The sequence below is a fragment of the Fukomys damarensis genome, unplaced genomic scaffold (genome assembly GCF_012274545.1).
Source record: "Fukomys damarensis isolate Sample0158 unplaced genomic scaffold, DMR_v1.0_HiC HiC_scaffold_14, whole genome shotgun sequence".
Lineage (NCBI taxonomy): Eukaryota > Metazoa > Chordata > Mammalia > Rodentia > Bathyergidae > Fukomys > Fukomys damarensis.
In genome coordinates this window covers 71,638,911-71,653,003 of record NW_022900926.1, presented here as the reverse complement: position 1 = coordinate 71,653,003, position 14,093 = coordinate 71,638,911, and the positions used below count along the sequence as shown (strand labels likewise).

Genomic DNA, 14,093 nt, shown 5'->3' with positions numbered 1-14,093 from the left:
TCATTATACGTGATGAGGAACCGATGATATCTGTGCTTAGCATTGCAAGATCCAGCATACATCCAGCCAGACCTGAACGTCACATAAATAACAAAGGCTTTTTTATGGTGCGCTATGCCCAAGTATCATATGGGATGCACAGACTTGAATTTCACAAGGAGGCCTGCATTTTCTCTGGTAATTCTGTCTGTATAATGTGCTCATTACAGTGCTTAGGACAAACAGATACTAAATGCTATTTCCCACATCTCTATTGAGGATATTATAAAATACAAAGGCCTCTTTCAAACCTCATTCAGTAGATTAAATTACTAATGCAGTATAAGATAAAGTTGGCACTCCAGGAAGCTGAGTCAGGAAGATCTTACGTTCTAATCCAAGGAAATTTAAAGACTTCATGAGACCTTGTCTCAAAATCAAAAATAAAAAGGGCTGGGGATGTAGTTCAGTGCCAAGGTTCTGGGATCAATCTCCAGTACCCACCCACACCCCCCAAAAAAGAAAGGAAGAAAATAGAAAAGAAAAAGGCAATATAGGGTATTTTGGCTGACTGTTTAAATGATTCTTTGTCAGTTCAGTTGCTGGGACACTCTCCTTGCATAAGAAGTTACCATCTTAGCAAGATAGGCCAACAACAGATTTTATTTTTCTGTTGAGGATCCAACCTAGGACAGACATTTGCCCATGCTACGCAAGTGCTTTACACTGAAATACACACCCAGCCCCAAGAGATCTGTATATTACTTTTCTCTCATTGCTGAAACAAAATACCCAGCACCCCAAATTAAAGGAGAAAGGGTTTTATTTAGATCAGTTTGTAGAGGTTTCTGTCCATAATCAGCTGGCTCCAAGGCGGGGTGGCACATGGCAAAAGGGCCTTGTAGCGAAGAAACAGTTCATGGCACCCACATGGTAGCAAAAGCAACGAGGGCCCTTAACAACATCTCCCTGCCCCTTTTATCTTATCCAGAACACTTAGGGTGGGTGACAGTCACACCCTTAATCCTAGTGCCCTTGAGCCTAGCATTGCACCATGAATCACACACTCTAGATCTGGCCACCTCTGGAAAAAAGCCATCTAAGACTGCATGAGGCTTTGAGGGGCCATCTAGACACAAGCCATAACAAAATCATTTCCATACAGTGAAATAAGTGCTTTAATACGTATCACGACACGAAGAGTCTCACAGGAACAGAAAGAAGAATGATTCATTGGGCCTGGCAGAGTTTGGGAAGACGTCACGGATCTGGTAACATTTTGGATGCATTGGAAGGATGGGTGGGCATTTGCCTCTGATCTCAAGAACAGCATGCACAGAGGCCTGAGAGAGACAGCAGGGCATGCACTCTGCCAGGAACGTGGAGGTTAAGGAGGGTGCTTAATGAGGGGCAGGGGCAAAAGGTAGTGGGCCTTGCTGTCCTAGTTACTTTTTCACTGACATTCATAAGTTAAAGGAGCAAAGGTTTTGTTGTTGTGCTTTTTTAAAAAAATTTATTTGATTAGACAGGGTCTCGCTATGTAATTCAGGCTGGCTTTGAACTCACTGGCTGGGCTCAAACTCATGCAGTCCTCCTGCCTCAGCCTCCCAAGTGGTGAGATTACAGGTATGCACTGCCATGCCAGGCTCCACGAGGGAAGATTCGCTTTGGCTCAGTCTGTAGAGGTTTCCATCCGTAGTGAGCTGGCTCCAAGGTAGGGGCACGACACGGGGGAGAAAGAGCTCATGGCGGCAGGCAGGAAGCAGTGAGGAGCGATCGGTGGCTCTCCAGGCCACAGTGACCCACCTCTTTCTTCCCCCAGGCCTTGCCTCCCTGTACTCCACCCAGCTATCAACTCATCAGCGCACCGTTCTGGTCTCATACTCCCATGTCATCACCTCTCAACAGGCCAACTCATGAGTGTGTGAGGCTTTGGGGGACACCCATAAATTCGAACTTTGTCCTATAGATGTTAATTAACTGTTTTAAGTAGCTACCTTCATATTGGCCCCCACCTCCCCCAACAGGTCTCACTTAGTTCAGGCTGGCCTTGAACTCACTATGTGGCTCAGGCTGGCCCTGTCCTTAAACTCGTGGTGATCCTCCTGCCTCAGCCTCCTGTGTGCTGGCATTACAGGTGTGTGCCACCACACCCGGCCTTCAACAAATCTCCCCTTCCTTTCCCATGTACTTTTGCTCCTTTTTTCTCCCTCCTCTTTTAACTTTCTTTTGCGTGTTCTTCCACAGTGTATTTCTAAGTTTCTAGAAGTAACCAGTTTCTTCTCATTTCCCTGGCTAGTAAACCTGCCAGAAACTCAGCCTTCTATCTACTAGGTGTTCATTGCTGTGGTCCTTACAGCAGCATTTCAAGTGTCTGCTTCAGTTTATCTGCTTTCTCCATCCTTTTTTTTTTTTTTTTTGGTTTTTTGAGACAGGGTCTTACTATGTAGCCCAGGCTGGTCTCACAGCAATCCTCCTGCCTCAGCCTCCTGAGTGCTGGGATCACAGGCATGTGCCACCACACCCAGCCTATCCCTTCTTGATATATGACCCTTTCGCAAATAACTTCACACAGCAAAGTCCCTGGTCTGTTACTGTCTGTGACCTCCTATCATAAGACAGCATTTGTTATAAACGGGCAGTTTGCAGGAGTAGCCTCATTTGTAAAAGGGCATCTCTCATTTCTGAATGACTTCAGTTGGGAATAAGTGTGCCAGGCAGATAGTGCTTTTAATTCTGATGGGTGGATAACAGGAGTCTCATCCATCCCAAGGCCTGGACACACAGGACAGGCACACAAATGAAGGCACAGGCTATGGGCCTGAATATTTAATAGCTATAAATCAAGCCAGCAACTGTTAAATAAAGCATGCTTTATTCTCCCACGTTAATAAGTGCACTTTCATGATGATAAAATGAAGCACGTTTAAAATGATGGGTTTCTTGTTTTGATTAAAATAGTTACTCCACCTTTGATTAGGATTTCTTTTCTTTTTGGTATGGGGAATCAAAGCCAGGGCCTTGTGCTTGTCAGGCTGGTGCTGTGCCACTGAGCTACCTTCCCAGCCCCAGGGTTTTACGTATGCTATATGTTAAAATAAATACAAACAACAGAAAATTTAAATGATTTGCTATATATTTAAAAAAAGGTTCACTTCTAAAATATTTAAAATTACTAAAATTAAGACATAAAGGGCAAATTATTATTAATAACTATCACCATTTTTTTTTTTTTGTACTAGGGGTCGAACTCGGGTCCTTGCGCTTGTGAAGCAGGCGCTGGCACCACTGAGCTAAATCCCCAGCCCGACTGCCACCATTTTAAATTAAAATTCCTTAAAGCTAGCTGTTCTGACTTCTATCCAGGTGTTCCCCAAGTACTCCATGTGTTCATAGGTGGGGATTTTGGAAGCAGATGGGATTATGGGGCTTGGAGCTGATTTACTGAGACAGCTATCACCGTAGAAACTGAGCCCACTGTCTCATAGAGTCAAAGAATGAAATCACAGACAGAAAGTGGTTAAGTACTAAGTACATTGGTTTTTTTGTATTGTTTTCTCGAGACAGGGTCTCACTTTGTAGTTCAGGCTGGCCTTGAGTTCACTATGTAGCCCAGGATGGTCTTGAACTTGAGATTTTCCTGCCTCAGACTCCTGAGTGTTGGGATTACAGGTGTGTGCCACCCTGCTCAATTTAGAACCTTTCAAGGATAAGCAGAGCACAGGAATTTGCTCATTTGTCCGGTGGCTGCCTATCACAGGTGGCTCCATGGTTTAAAATGATCAACTGGCTTTTTTCCACGCGCTCGGCCCTCCCCTCGTGCACCGCTCCGGTTGCACCGCCCTCGCTCTGAGCTCCGGGCGCCTGCTAAGCTAGTGCGGCTGTGTCTCCCTTCAGCCACCGTTACGATTCTCTGTTGGGACCTCGTCAGCCAGTATGAGACATTCTCCGACATTTACAAGATCCGGGAGATCGTGGGCGGGCTGTGCCTGGAGGTGGAGGGCAAGACGGTCGGTAGAATGGAGGGTAACACTGAGGGGTGGAAAGGCCTCCGCTGAAGGCCCAGACGGTGAAGGTACCGAAAGCACTGTAGTCACTGGTGCTGATACGGTCATGAACCATCACTTGCAGGAAACCAGCTTCACAAAAGAGGCCCACAAGAAATACATCAAAGATTATATGAAACCAATCAAAGGCGAACTAGAAGAACAAAGACCAGAAAGAGTAAAACCTTTTATGATGGGTGCTGCAGAACAAATCAAGCACATCCTTGCTAATTTCAAAAACTATCAGTTTTTTATTGGTGTAAACATGAATCCACAGGGCGTGGTTGCTCTCCTGACTACCGTGAGGATGGTGTGACCCCATTTATGATTTTCTTTAAGGGTGGTTTAGAAATGGAAAAATGTTAATGGATTCGGCGGTTCCCTTGGATCTATCACTTGTCCTAACGGGCTGCTGCTTGTCATCCACACGACACCGGGATTTTAGACAAATGGGACTGATGTCATCGTGAACACTTCGTTTATTTTGACCGTGGTTTATTTCGAGTGGAGGCATTGTTTTTTTTAGGGAGAAAAACAAAACATGTCATGTAGGTTGTCTAAAAATAAAGTGCATTTAAACTAAAAGACAAAACAAAAATAAAAGGATCAACTGGAAATCGGGCTCTCTGAACCGCTCAATGTGTAGGCTTTAAAGGAAATTTTAAACGAAAATCGCTTACTCTGTATTTCTTTTTTGGTACCAGAGATTGAACTCAGGTCCTTGCGCTTTCAAGGCAGGAACTGCACCAGAAACCACTGAGCTAACCCCTCCGCTCTTATACATTTTCCAACTCCCTTGATATCCAGGCCTAGATGTAGGGACTTAGAGCTCACACTTGGGTCTGGAATTTTTTTTTTTTTTTTAACAAATGTTTACCTCAGATCCAGGCAATAACTGAAGTCTTTTAGAATTGCTTGGTAAAAAGTGAGAGTGGGGGAGAAAGATTATACTCTGTATGTGAAAGAATTTTGATTTTAATTTATGTTTTGCAGTCCTGGGGATTGGACCCATGTCCTTCACATGAAGCTACTCCCCAGCCCATTTTATTTTATTTTACTTTTTGTGGGGTTTTTGTTGTTGTTGTTGTTGTTGTTTTGTTTTTTGAGACAGGGTCTCTTTGTAGTCTAGGCTGGCCTCAAACTCACAGATCCTCCTGCCTCAGTTACCCGAGTGCTGGGATTACAGGCGTGGACCACCACGCCCGGCTCCCATTTTATGTTCTGAGACCAGGCCTTGCTGAGTTACTAAATTGCCTCAGCTTGGCTTGAATTTGTGATTCTCTTGCCTTAGCATTTCAGAGTACTGGGATACTAGGCATGCACCACCTCACCTGGCTCTGTGTGTGTGTGTGTGTGTGTGTGTGTGTGTATGTGTACATTTTTTTTTTTTTGTACTGGGGATTGAACACAGGACCTTGTGCTTGCAAGGCAGGAACAGTGCCCTGAGCTAAATCCCTGGCCCTCTCTAGTCGTAATTTTTATCAATATAGCTGGTCACCTAACTCTCTCGGGCCTTTCTACTAACTAGCTGCCTTCCTCATAAGCTAATGAAACAAACTATTTACTGTTTTTTTGTTGTTTTGTTTGTTTTAGTACCAGGGATTGACTCCAGACCTTGTAGTTGCAAGGCAGGTGGCAGCACCACTGAGCTAAATCCCTGGCCCTAAACAAACTGTTTTCTAGTGAGTTCTTTTTTTTTTTTTTTGTTACAGGGGATTGAACTTGGGTCCTTGCGCTTGCAAGGTAGGCCACTGAACCCAAGAGCTAAATCCCTGGCCCCAAACTGTTTTCTATACCAGCACTATAAGAAAAAAAAATTACATAAAATAATAGTGAGTTCTTTACCTATTAGAAATAACATGTTTTTAACCTTCCAGTACCTTTGCCTTTATATTCTTACACTTCCAATGCTTTATACCAGTGGTGGCGAACCTATGGCACACGTGCCACAGTGGGCTGTTCTGTATCACTGAGAACTCTAAAAGGTTCGCCATCCCTGCTTCACACTACACTTTTATACTTCACATTCTTTTTGAGATTGAATTGTCTGTAATTCCCCAGACCTCTGGGTTCCCTGTTAATAGAACCGTGTTGTATAATACGGCAGTCAGTAGCTGGTGGCTACTGAGCACTTGAAAAGTGGCTGGTCTGACTGAGATGTGTTGTAGGAATAAACTACACAGTAGATCTTAAAGATTTACTGATGTGGTGGACAGATTAAACAGTGGTTTGCAGTAATTTCTGCCTCTGTTGTTGACACCCTCGTGGAATCTCCTCCCTTTTGAGTGTGGCCCGGCTGTGTTTCGCTTCTAACAAAATATGGCAGAGCCAATACGGTGTCGCCTCCATAATTGCATCAGATAAATTGTGGCCCAGTGTTGCCCTCAGACTCCCTCTCTTGACTCTCTCCCTTCCCTACTTGATGAAATAGCTGAAAAGGTCAGCAGAACAGAGAACCTGAGAGAGGCTTCTAGGCAGAAGTAAGGCCCGGCCCTAATAACAAGAAATGAACTGCCAGCAGCCACGCAGACTTGGAAAGGATCGTTCCCTAGACAGGCCCCGAGGAGACCACTTTCTGGCTGACACCTTGATGCCCCTCCTGAGACAGCCTGGTGCAGAGAGCGCAGTGAAGCTGTTCCTGGGTTCCTGACTCCGAGACACAAGGGAGTGTGTATTCTTGTAAGTCACGGAGTTCGTGGTAATATATTATGCTGCACTCGATAGCCAAGGCAGTACACCAGTCATTCGTTTTCTCTTGATAATAACACAATACCATGGACTGGGTAAATTTGAAGGAAAAGGGATCTTTTTTTTTTTTTGTTTTTGTTTTTTTGAGACTGGGTCCCCCTACGTAGCTCAGGCTGGCCTTGAACTCATGGTGATCCTCCTGCCTCAGCCTCCCGAGTGCTGGGATTACAGGCATGCATAATCATGCCCAGCCCAAAGAGGTCTAGTTTGGCGCACAGTTCTAGAGGTCCAAGGTTAAGGGGCCTCTATCTGCAAAGACCTTGGGCCTCGCGGAGTCCCCCGGTGATGCAGAGCATCACATGGCAAGAGATGGGAGCACAGCTATTTACATGTGTTGCTTTTGACCTCTCTCCTTTTTTGTGTGATGCTGGGGAGTGAATCTATTGCCTTGTGAATGCTAACCAAGTGCTCTGCTTGGAGCTATATCCCCAGACCTTTTTTTTTTTTTTTAATTTAATTTTTTATTTATTTTTTGGTACCGGGGATCGAACTCAGGTCCTTACACTTGAGGCAGGTGGTGGAACCACTGAGCTAAATCCCCGGACCCTAAAGTTTTATTTTGAGACAGGCTCTTCCCAACTTGCTCAGGATAGCCTCAAACTTTTGATTCTCCTGCCTCAGCCTACTAAGTAGCTGTGATTACAGATTTGTGTTACTGTACACAGCTTCTCCCCCACCCACCTTTTTTGTGGCACTGGGGAGTGAACCCAGGGCCTTCCCACTGAGCTATCTGAGCTATAACCACAGCCTTTTTTTTCTTTTAATTTTGTCATTAAATTGCCCTGCCTGTGCTTGAATTTGTGATCCTTCTGTCTCAGCCTTCCAGAGTGCACCACCATACCCGGGCTCTATCTAATTTTAATCACCTCTCAGAGGCCCCACCACTAAACACTAGTCCGATTAAGTTTCCACCTCTCAGTACTTCACAATGGAGGTTGCATTTCAACACAGGGAGTCTTGGGGGACATACTCAGACCATATCCAAACCATAGCAAGTACTATCAAAAAAGGATGCAGAATAGCTAGTTAATGTTGAATATTGGTGACATCTTGAAATGATACTATTTTGGATATATTGTGTATCTTAATCTGTTTCTATTGCTACAACAAAATACCTAAGGCTGAGTGCCTTATAAACAAAAAAGGTTTGTGTAGCTTCCAGTTCTGTAGAGTTAAAAGCATGATGCTTCTGCTTAGCCCTACCTAGAGAAGGTCTGGTAGCTGTGGCATCACAGTGGGGAGGGCTCATGGTGAGACAGGAAGCGGGAGAGGAGCCAAGAAAGCCAAACTCACTTTATAACAACCTGTTGTTGCTTTTTGTGGTGCTGGGATGGAACCCAGGGCCTCACCGTCCCCAGCCCTTGCTAACCTGTTACTGTGAGAGCTAAACTACTCCCTGAGAGCAGAGCAGTGCCCCCAGAGCTGACCGCCTTTCTGGGGATCCACCGTTTCCACACCACCACTCTGGGACCAAGAGCCAGCGCCCGAGGCCCCAGAGGACAGACCACGCCCACTCATAGCATCGAGTTAAACACGTCATCGAAACCAAATGGATCTTTTTCGTTTTACTTTGTTATGTGGCCACAGGAAGTTAAAAACCAGTGATTCGTGTACGTAGGGAGGCCAGCACTGGTGAAGAACTCCAAGGGGACAAGTATTCCCTGTGGCCGCCAGCAGGTGGCTGTCCACATCTGCTGGTCTCTGGCTTCCCCTTGTGGAAGTGGCTTTTTTGAAAGTGGCGTGTGCCTGTTGGCTCATTTTTGCCCCCGGGTGGAATCTGCTTAGTCTTCCTTTTGGATGCTGCCTTTACCGTTTAATTTGTTTCAAATTAACACCAGGGGGCAGAGTCAGTTAAAGGGGGAAACTCACAAATTTAGCACGGGGTTTTGAACTTCTTATTTGTGACAGCAGTCACAGGTTTGGGGAATCAGTGCTAATTATTTGAGCGGTTTGTTTACCCATTGTGTTGGTGTTTGCCTTTTACTAATTAACGCTCCACGACTTATGCTACACCCTTTGTGACTAATGAATCAAACCCAAATGCCAGACTAGCGATCCTGAACCGAAGGAGGCACTTTCAAAAGCCTGGGGGGAGGGAGGCCCATCCCTCCCTCCTTTCCCCCCTGAATCGCTGCTGTCCATAGTCTCGGTTGCTAAACCTTCCAGTGTCTTAGGGCAGAACAAGTGGTGAGAATGACACAGATGTGTGGATGCTTTGGGCTACGTAGTGAGTTCAAGGCCAACCTGAGCTACACAGTGCGACCCTGTCTCAAAAAAAGGAAAAAAAAGTATTTGTAAAAATATATTTGGACTGGGGCAACCCATTCAGGGTCCCTCCTGTCTCTCAGGAGCTATTCCTATTCCCCAATTAATTTTCCTACTCTTGAAAAAATATATATATATTTGGACTGGGGTGGGGGTGTAGCTTAGCATACGTGAGGCCCTGAATTTGGTTTCTAGCCCCAAAGGGAGAAACAAATCCCTCAATATCTGTTCCTCTCTGGTCTGTTATTTATTTATTGGTACCGGGGATCAAACTCAGGATGTGCTTACAAGGCAGGTGGCAGCGCCACTGAACTAAATCCCCAGCCCTTGTTCCTCTCTTTGGAGGAGAGTTTGAGAAGTTCAGGGAAGAGCAGCAGCACCACCGAATGTCTCTATTTTTAAGCAAGTTAGCTCGCAAAATAAAACTGACAACAAAAACAAGGAAATGTGGTTTATATGACTTCAAGTACTTCCTCAAGTGTATGATAAATACTCTTTCAGACCATGTACAGAATTCTTCAGAGAGGAAGAGTTTACATTTTTTTTTTGGCCTGGGCAAAGTGGATTATTAGAGGAAGCCAGGATTACATAGGATTTAAGAGCTGGCACGGGCCCCTTGCCATAGGAGGGAACAGTGTTGACAGGGTGCCGGCTGCAGTGCATTCGCCCCTTGGCCGAGCCTGTCCTTGGGAGTCTGACCTCTCACCTGTCCAGCCTGGGCTAGGGAATCACACTTTCCTTCCAAGCATGCGGCCACCTGCCTCCAGAGTAGCCAGAACTTCTGGGTGGCCTCATCCTCCAGCAGCCGGCCTGCCAGGAGCATGACTTGATGGAAGATTTCTCAATTTAAAAAAAAAAATTTTTGTTTGTTTTTTGAGACAGAGTCTCACTGTATAGTTCAGGCTGGTTTTGAACTCACTGTGTGGCCCAGGCTGGCCTCCAACTCACAGCGATCCTTCTGCCTCAGCCTCCCGAGTGCTGGGTTACAGGCGTGTGCCCTCACCCCCACCATCTGGCTAGTATTTAATACACCTTGTAAACTGTAGTTATCCTGCTGTATGACAGACCGCAGGATTTACTCCTCCTGTGTAACTCCATCTGGTAGCTATCTTCCAGCCATCCTCTACACCTCCCGTCTTCCTCCTCCATCTCTGGTGACCACTGTTGTCCTCTCCTTATGAGACCAAGCTTTTAGCGTCCACATATGAGTGAGAACACGTGGCATTTGCCTTTCCGTGCCTGGCTCATTTCAGGCACGTGACGTCCTGTGGTCCTGCCATGGTGCAGGTGACGGGTCACAGCCTTCTCTCTGGCTGAGTGGTATCCCATGTGTGCACTCTGTTTTCTCCCCCCAAGTCGTCTGTTGATGGGCGGACAGCACTGTCCATCCCGTCTTGGCTGCTGTGAACAGTGCCGCATGTGCACGGCCATGGGCGTGCGCACCCACAAACTTGGTATGTCACCTCATTTCCTGTGCAGACCCCTAGCCATGGGGCACTGGGCCACCCAGAAGCTGTTTTTAGTTCTTTCAGAGCCTCTGGACTATTTTCCATGCTGGCTGCATGTCCCATCCACGGACAGTGTAAGAGTTCCCTTTCTCATCTTTACCAGCGCTGCTTTTCCTTTTTTTGTTGTTGTTGTTTTGAGACAGGGTCTCACTATGTAGTTGAGACTGATCTGGAACTCGCTATGTAGCCCAGGCTGGTCTCGAACTCACAGCGATCCTCCTGCCTCAGCCTCCCGAGTGCTGGGATTACAGGCGTGCACCACCACGCCCGGCTCAGCACTGCTTTTCCTTTCTTTTTCCTGCTTTTTTTGTGGAACTCGGGATTGAACTCATTTTTTGTCTCTCGATGACAGCCATTCTAACTGAAGTGAGGTGGCAGCTTATTGTAGTTTTGTTTTGTGTTCCTCTGATGACATGAGCATTTTTTCATTTATTTGGCTAAATATAGGTAGGTAGGTAGTACTGGGGATTGAACCCAGGATATCTGTAGGGAGCTACATCAGCAATCCCCCCACCCTTTGTGTGTGTGTGTGTGTGTGTGTGTGTGTGTGTGTGTGTGTGTGTGTGTAGTGAAAAAAGGTCTTCTTATGTGTTTCACTACATAGCCCAGGCTGGTTTTGAACTTAAAGCCTCAGCCTCCCAAGTACTGGGATTATGGACATGCTCCACCCTGCCTGGCTCCCCACTCTTTTTCTACCTCCCTCCCTCCCTCCCTTTCTTTCTTCCCCACCCCCCTTTCTTTTGAGACAGACGTTTACTAAGTCACTGAATTGCTCGGGCTGGGCTTAAACATGCAGTGTTTCTTTTGCCCAGATTTAAATTAATTTGCTGCTGATTTTTTTTTGAGTTCCTTATATACTCAGGATATTAACCCTATGTCAGGTGAACAGTTTGCAGGTATTTTGTCCCATTCTGTAGGTCATCTTTTCCTGAAGAGGAGGGCTTCCCCCGGCTTTGTGCTGCTGGGCATTGAACTCAGAGCTTGACGCGCAATAGGCGACGCTGTACCAATAACCACTGTACGCCTCCAGCCCCAGGGAGGGCTTGACAGAGACGCTCGCAGATCCCTCCTAGGGTGGTGCCCTCCCTTTGCTTCTGGTCTGTCATAGGCACAGCTTCACTCACAGCTGAGGTGCGCAAGCTTGTTTCTGTTTGTTTGTGAGTGAAGAAGAGTCTTACAGTACACTAAGAATACAGCGGGTCTCAGGATGGGCCTTATAACTAGTCCCAGGGTGTGTTACCTTTCTTTCCTTTTCTTTTTTGTACTGGGATTGAACCCGGGGCCTTCACGCTGAGCTACACCCTCAGCCCACTTTTATTTTTTGAGTCGGGATCTTGCTAAGTTGCCTAGGCTACCTGAATTTGTGATCCTCCTGCCTCAGCCTCTGAGTGCAAGGATTACAGGCATGTGCCACCACATCTGGCAGGATGTTATCTTGATAGCCAGAGTTGTTTGGAAAACTACCCCAGCTCTAAAAATTCCAACTGAAAAGGTACTTGAGCCAGATGTGCTGTCCCATGGTGCAAGGCAGGCTGAATGAGATGAAGAGGCCCGGTTCCTGCCCCGGGGGGCTGTATCCTGTAATTATATCATGCACTGCATAATTCCCAAACAGAAGAGGTGCTCTGGGACCAGATGAGGTGGTTTCTAGTCCGCACTGAGAGGAATTTATTATGCACCTTACCGTGTTTTAGCCTTAAGCATGTCCGACTGGGTGTAGAGAGAGACTGTTAGACTAACAGCCGTTTAATATCCCGCCCTTCTGCAATCATGTCCTCCAGTGAGGATTTCAGGGCCTGTAAACTTTTCTTCACCCTTGCCCTCGCCCCCCGCCTCCTTCTCCTCCTTCTTTGAGGCAGGGTCTTGCTATGTAGTCCAGGCAGGACTTGAACTCACTCTGCAGCCCAGGCTGGCCTCCAACTCAATCCACCTGCCTCAGCCTCCCGAGTGCTGGGATCACAGGTGTGCTCCACCACGCCCAGCTCCCACAAACATCTTCAGACTCTCCTGGGAAGTACTGTAAACTCTGTTTTGTAGCCTGCCTGTACTGATTTGCTTCTGCATCCTTTCTATAATTAGGCTGTACTTGACCTAACCAAGAAATGTCTGAGTCTAGTCCTTGCTTACCCTGAGCTCACTTCATGTTTTTTAGACATTTAGTGTGTCTTCCTTGCCCCGCACCTTGAGGAGGTGGGAATGAAGTCCAGGGTCTTGTTCTAGGCAGGCATGCTACCTCTGAGTTGTATCCCCAGCGCCTTACTGTATCTTTATTGTTTCACTCGCTAAGAACAGGCATCTTCTGCTCCCAGTCGTGAACCCATTTGCTCCATAACAGTGCAAACTTCAGCTTTTTCTTTGAGACAATGTCTCATTTTGCAGTCCAGGCTGGCTTTGAACTCATGATTCTCCTGCCTCAGCCTCCCAAGGGCTATCTTCAAACTGCAGCTCACATTTTTTTTTTTTTTTTTACCCTGAGCTCACTCTTAATACATTCCCTGCTACAGACGGGCAAAAATATATGAAGAACAATTTAATTCATAAGAAATCCAAATGGCTGATAACTATCTGGAAAAAAGTTTACTCTCAATGAGAGTAAAAATACAATTAAGAATGTGATTTCTGGGGCCGGGGGTTTAGCTCAGTGGTATTATGCCTGCCTCGCAAGCACAAGGTCCTGAGTCCAATCCCAGGTGCAAAAACAAACAAACAAACAAACAAAAACCAAACAAAACCCAAAACATAGACACACACACAAAACAACGTGATTTCTTTTTCCTGTAAAGTTAGAAAGTATACTTTGCACTCACATTTGGCCAAGATTTGTGTTAGGCAATCTCCTACACTGCAACTGTGAATACACATTTCTGGAGGACAATTAGTATTTTGTTTCCAGACCTAGATTTCTACTTTTAGGAATGTATCATAAGTAACTGGCAATGGCTGGGTGTGGTGGTGCAGGCCTGTAATCCCAGATATTTGGGAAGCTGAGGCAGGAGGAGGAGGACTGAAAGTTTGAGGTATCCTGGGCAATTTAGTGAGATCCTGTCTCACAGGTAAATAAAAAGGGTTGGTACAGTGGTAGAGCACTTGCCTAGTAGTTACAGGCCCCTGTGTTCAATCCCCTATATTGCCGAAAATAAAAGCAAAAAGGAGCCAGGTATGGTGGTACATGCCTGTAGTCCTAGTGCTCTAGAAGGCTGAGGCATGAAGGTTGTCATTTACAGACTTAGTGAGACCTTGTCTCAAAATTTTACAAATTTAAAAAGGGTTGGGAGGGAGCTCAGTACAAAGGCCCTCGGTTCAATAAGCCCCAGTTCCAAAAACAAAACAAAACAAAACAACCAGAAACGAAAACTGTTCAAAGGATGTTTGCTGTGAAGTTAGTTATGGAGGAACAGATGTCTAATTAGAAAGAATATTATAATATGATAATATGAGTATTAAAATGTTTTTTAGGGCCAGGGATTTAGCCCAATGGTTCCGCCGCCTGCCTTGCAAGCACAAGGACCCGAGTTCGATCCCTGGTACCAAAAAAAAAAAAAAAAAA

At 45.9% G+C, this 14,093-nt stretch overlaps 1 pseudogene; it reads left to right on the top strand.

The window, feature by feature from the left end:
• The first annotated feature begins 3,800 nt into the window (after positions 1 to 3,800).
• Positions 3,801 to 4,605, top strand: LOC104860576 (annotated as a pseudogene).
• Positions 4,606 to 14,093: the final 9,488 nt, after the last annotated feature.